Source organism: Pleurodeles waltl, chromosome 12, assembly GCF_031143425.1.
Source record: "Pleurodeles waltl isolate 20211129_DDA chromosome 12, aPleWal1.hap1.20221129, whole genome shotgun sequence".
Lineage (NCBI taxonomy): Eukaryota > Metazoa > Chordata > Amphibia > Caudata > Salamandridae > Pleurodeles > Pleurodeles waltl.
Window position 1 is genome coordinate 323437839 of NC_090451.1, and position 6262 is coordinate 323444100.

Below are 6262 nucleotides of genomic sequence, written 5' to 3' on the forward strand. Positions count from 1 at the left end.
CACCATCTCTTTCGGTTTTTCCGGAGGTATTGAAACTAATTGAAATGAGCAGGGGGCGGCCCATGCCCTGTATTTGGGGATGAAATTAATGGGCAATTTTGCCAAATTCTCCTTAATTATCTTAGGAAATATTAAAGAGGAAGCAGCAGCATTGTACCCCAGTGGCTCACTCAAATTCCATAGATAGACCAGGAACGTAAGCTACCGAAAATAGTTTCTGAGATTTATATTATTATAGGAGGGGTAATTTGCGGGGGTGCCTGGCGGGCACTGGTCGTCCGGGGCAGCGGCACTGGCGGGGGCAGAGGGAGATGGCGGAGTACCTGGCCTCTATCTTCAGCACCGAAAACAACAAAGTCAACTGTTCCTTCTACTTCAAAATTGGAGCATACCGCCACGGAGACCGATGTTCAAACTTGCACAATAAGCAAACGTTTAGCCAGACCATCTTGATCCAAAACATCTATCATAATTCCAAAAACAGTGCACAGACGGCTGACAACTCCCACTCCTCAGATGGCCCAGTCACTACAGAGAGGAATCAAAGTCTCTGCCCTGATCTCTGGACGCAGCTAAGACCTGGTGTGGTGAGCGATGTGGAAATGCAGGAGCTCTATGATTAATTCTTTGAGGAAGTCTTCACAGAAATGGAAGAGAAGTACAGGGAAGTGGAGGAGAGGAACTTTTGCGAAAACCTAGGGGATCATCTTGTGGGGAATATCTATGTGAAGTTTCATCGAGAAGAAGATGGTGAAAAGGCAGTGATGGATCTCAATAACCGTTGGTTCAAAGCACAACCCATTCATGCCGAGCTTTCACCTGTGACAGATTTCTGGGAAGCATGCTGCTGCTAGTACAAAATGGAGGAGTGCACACGAGGAGGGTTTGGTAACTTCATGCACTCAAAACCTATTTCCAGAGAGATTTTTCGTGAATGGTATGGTCACCTATGCAAGAAACACAGAACCAGGTCACGGTCCTGTGAGTGCTGCGCCAGGTCCAGGAATTGTGGCTGAGGAAGTGGTGGCATTGGGAGTACACCTGGAGGAAGAGACCGGGATAGAAGGCAATACAGAGAACAATTGTGACGGTTCTGAGCCAAGTAAATAGTTTTTACCCTGTCTGCTATGATTTGTTGTAGACTGTGACCAAACCAGTTCATAATGGGAGAAGGGGTCAGGCTATTCTTTTAAGATGGGCTTCTGAATAAAATATTTGTAGTGAGCACATAAAAAAAAAAAAAGGAGGGATAACTTGGAGGCCAGACCAGTACCAAGCGATCACAGGAGTTTTGTAAACAATGCTGGGACAAACCAAAATCTAAAAAAGATAAAGCAAAATAATGGGGATAATCTCTGCATTCGGACACCTCGAAAAAAATGTATAATTTAAGAAATCGTGACAATCTGAAACAGAATGAAAGGTATCAGTATACTGATACTTGCCCTTCTATTTCGTTTCGGGACTCATCTGAAAAATGAACAGAGAAAGGTGAGGAGTCTGATTGAAGAAATGAAGAGTATGTGAGACCAAAAAAGTACTAACAATGCTCACCTGATGCCACGATAAAAAAGGAAGAGAAACTTCCACAACAAAAAACACAGTTCAAAAAGAAGAAGGTTGTAGCGATTTCTGCTAAGTAGGCAACCCATATTGAGGCCTTTACTGAAAGATAGAACATGGGAAATGAGCGCAGCATTGGTCACAATAGTTTGTCAGAATCTTCAAGAGTTTCTGGATGTGAAAGCAACTAACAAATATATTGAAGTTGAAACACCAGACATGTGGGCCGCCCCTTCTGATCGTGTTTATGAACTAAATATCCAAATCGAGGGGGACATAATGCACACAATTAAAGTAATATTCGCGGATAGATTAATGCTCAGCTATGACACCCTTCTGGCAGAGAATGATTGGCCACAAGAATTTGTCAGAACAGTATCAACACAGGGAATATGTCATTTTGCCATATTTTCCAGTCATAGTTCCAGATCAAGTAAAAGAAGCCTATGCCGCAGACTGGGCTCTGACACAAGCTCTGTCCCTGCACCAAACTACGTCGGTTAGAATAGGAACTCTCCCTTCCATGTTATACTTATACGCTCCAGCCCACAAGTACAACCACAATAGTAATTGAGTAATTGAACCCTGTGTTTCTCCAATGAACATCACTTTGTTTCCCGTAGCTAAGCCAGACCATTCATACCAAATAGTCTTACATTACAGACACTTTAATAGCCATACCCGCACATTTACAATAAAAAATTCATGTAGTACAGCTATAATAAACAATATTGTCCATTAAAAAAATACAAAACCACCTTGGATATTTCTAGTGGGTTTTTCTGCTAAAATGTAATACCTGAAAGCAGGGACCTAATCACCTTTTTAGTGCTCGACTCACAACACCAATTTTGTCGACTCCCCGAAGGGTGTAAGAACAGCCCTGGGTTGTTCTCAGCTCATTTAGCATCTATGTTGCATGATATTGATCCTAAGGCATTGTTTTATTGGATAGACATTTATCTGATGGATGATGATCTCAACAAACATTTGGCCGGGGCAGATCACATTGTATTGGGATTTGCTGAACAAGGGTATAAATTTAACTTCAAAAAACAAAAAAATTGTTTTCCTCAGTGTGCTATTTCTGAGCTTCCACCTCTCAAATGTGGAGAGGAGTCTGGCACCTCACTTCCTAGGGAAGTGCGTACAATTACAATCTCCAAATACCATACAATCCTTGAAAAGATTCTTCAGTTTTGGCAGAACATATACACCAGACTAAGCACAATGCATAAAATAACTTTATGATTTAATTTGCCTTGATTTTTCTACCAAACACTGGACACTGCAACATACACTAATACTCAGAGTATTACAGACATGCTTGAAGCAAAACACTTACATACATGTGAGACTAAATCTAATTTGAGCATCCGAAAAGCATACCCAACAGGATATTCCTACCACTTGAGAGCCCAAAACATTCCTTACGTAACAATACAAGGGGTGGGCAATCGTGTAATCCCCAATCAAGATCGTAGGCGTGAACTTATGAATGCAGCGCAAGAGGGTGTTGATTCTGCCCATACTGGTGTGGCAGCTATTATCTCATTGTTACAAAAGGTTATTGAGGCATGGCCTATACAAACAGACCAAACAGTACGTCCTTAGATGTGACATCTGTCAACCAATCCAAGGCTCCACCATCAAGCTCGTACTTCATGTACCCCTCTTAGTGTCAAACAAGCCTATACATTCTGTGCACTGGAACCACTGTAGTTCTTAAAATTCTGATTGTGTATACAAATATATTCTACTAGCTGTAGATTCTTGCTCCAGATTCCTTTGAAAGTGGTCACAACGATTAGCTGAAGTTTGCACTGTTATTAAAGATCTGCAAGACTTTATCGAGACATATGCAGCTGATGCATTCCATTCAGATAAGGGCACTGCTTTTGCCTCTAGGGCTTACAGGGATGCCCTTATTTATCCTCTCACAAAGTACAAAGAGACTTGTCCTTAGTGAACATTTCTGCTGCTCCATTTCCTAATGGGATTGTTTGGGATTACATTCCATATGGCATTTTTGGTCCTATTGAAATGATACAGATTCCTTATGTTTTTAAAATTCCTATGAATTATATTATCACACCTGGGGTTGTGTTTGAAGACTGGGACATTAAAACAGTGGATTCTCTGCTTTCAGAGATTTATATTATACTGTGTTTAAAATTGAAAGTATGTACATGAATTCCGCAAATGTTGGCGAAACGTTCTGTTACCATCAGTATGGACGCTATTACCTGCACAGAGCTAGTACCCCATGTATTGTTTTTAATTATGTAAAATGGGAACATAGTCCAACTCCACCATTGGGGAACTCTAAAACATATGTAAACAAATTCATGTATTTTACTGGGCATGATGCTATTAATTCTGAGTTATGTCATTTTAGATTACCGACAAATATAAAAAGGAAAACCCTGCTTATCAATACCAAATTGGTTTATTCATATGCCTTTGTTTCCAAGTTAGCTATAGAAGGTTATGGATATGGGAAAAAGACAATTGATTTGAAAACAGTTTGGGGAACGAAGGATTGGCATATAAAAGGCATGGATACCTTATTCAAAGCATGCTTAATTCCATTGCAAAGGATTTTTTTGAATGACACTTTCAGAAAACAACTTGCTTGGGTTAGCAGAAGTGAAAGAAATTAATGTGTCAAGTATTTTGTCAATAGCAACATTTAAAAATTTACAGAATATTATGAATTTAACAGTAGATCACCTCAATGGTATGGTTAAGAATGGCACTTTTATTTCAACACTTGCACGTCCCGACAGGTGGTTATTGTGGCCAGTGGACACAAATGGTTGTCATGCACATTTCATTAACTTTGCACTGGGTTTAAAGCAAGTAGACTGGACCCTCGTTATGTCACCACATAGCACACAGGTATAGCCAACACAAAGGCCCTCATTACAACCCTGGCGGTTGGTGATAAAGTGACGTTAATACTGGCAACAGACTGGCGGTATTAAATATGAAATTATGACCATGTGGACACCGCTCAGACAGACAGCCACTTTAACACACCGACTTCCAGTGCGAAGTCAACAGGCACGATGGCGGTGGCCACCTACAGCCAGGCAGAAGACAATGTTCCAACGACTGTATTATGAGACACCAATCCACCACCTTTTCCAGGCCGGTACCAACAACATCAACAGCCTGGCGGAAACACTGCACAGAAAAGAAATGACTCACCTCTGGACATTCAAGGAAGAGCCACGCCACCATGGAGCCAAAGTTGCATGTGTTCCCCATGATCTTCTACCTTCTGCTCCACTACGAACACCAACGCCAACGAAGATGACCACGGTGAATACTGCTGCCTAGCACACAGGGGAAGGGGGAGGAAAAAAGAGAGAGACACACACACACAACACGCAACATCACCCCCCCCAACACCATACACACAAGCAGAAGCAAAAACATTACATATTCACCCTGTACCCCTCAGAAATATTGCAAGGACAAAATGAATTGATTAAAGTGAGTGTAATAAGATAAATATAGTAGCAATATGTGCATCCAAATCAACAAGTATATACATATTTATAAATGTAGGGACACTGCCCAGTCCTCAATGTCCGTGGGCCACAGGGCCACATCACATAGTCCAAGGCCCCACCTCACTCTTGCAACAACACGGAGAGAACACTGCAGGGGAATCAGGTCGAAAATAGCCAGGCACCTCAGGGGGATGGGGAATGGGAGGGCACCTCAGCCGGAAGATGGTACAGCGCCACAGGTCCTGGATGGGGCAACATGCCCATCACTCTGTCCTGGGGTGTGTAAGTCCACAGTTTCTCAAGTGGGTGACTTGCCTACTGGCTCTGGAGGGGGCAACATGCCCTGTGCTTGGTCCTGGGTAGTGCAAGGCCACAGTCTCTCAAGTGGGTGACTTGCCCACATGCTATGGAGGGGGCAACATGCCCATTGCTCTTTGTCCTGGGGAGTGCAAGACCACAGTCTCTCAAGTGGGTGACTTGCCTACATGCTCTGGAGAGGGCAACATGCCCTGTTCTTGGACGTGGGGAGTACAAGGCCACAGTCTCTCAAGTGGGTGACATGCCCACATGCTCTGGAGGGGGCAACATGCCCTGTGCTTGGTCCTGGGGAGTGCAAGGCCACAGTCTCTCAAGTGGATGGCTTCTCCACTGGTTCTGGATGGGGCATTGTGCCCAGTGAGCTTCATCCTGGGGAGGATGGGGTGAGTGGATGGCTTCTTCCACTGGTTCTGGAGGGAGCAGTGTGCAGAGTGAGCTTCATCCTGGGGAGGATGGCGTGAGTGGATGGCTTCTCCACTGGTTCTGGAGGGGGCATTGTGCCCAGTGAGCTTTACCCTGGGGAGGATGGGGTGAGTGGATGGCTTCTTCCACTGGTTCTGGAAGGGGCATTGTGCCCAGTGAGCTTCATCCTTTGGAGGATGGGGTGAGTGGATGGCTTCTCCACTGGTTCTGGAGAGGGCATCGCGCCCAGTGATGCAGATCTTGGGGAGTGTAAGGTCACAGTCTCTCAGCTGGGTGTCAGACCCACAGGATTTGCTGGGGCCAGGTCGCACAACAGCCCAAGAACGCAGGACTACACACTGTCCACCGGTGGTGATGGCTGCCCTTTGGTGGTAGTGGTGGAGCTGCTGGTGGAACTGGCAGTGGTGGGTGGAGGCTTCAGCCCTTCCCCTGCTGCC

General features: G+C 44.3%; 1 pseudogene; it reads left to right on the forward strand.

Moving 5' to 3' along the window:
- Positions 1-311: 311 nt before the first annotated feature.
- On the forward strand, positions 312-1088 carry LOC138267124 (splicing factor U2AF 35 kDa subunit pseudogene; annotated as a pseudogene).
- The last annotated feature ends 5174 nt before the right edge of the window (positions 1089-6262 follow it).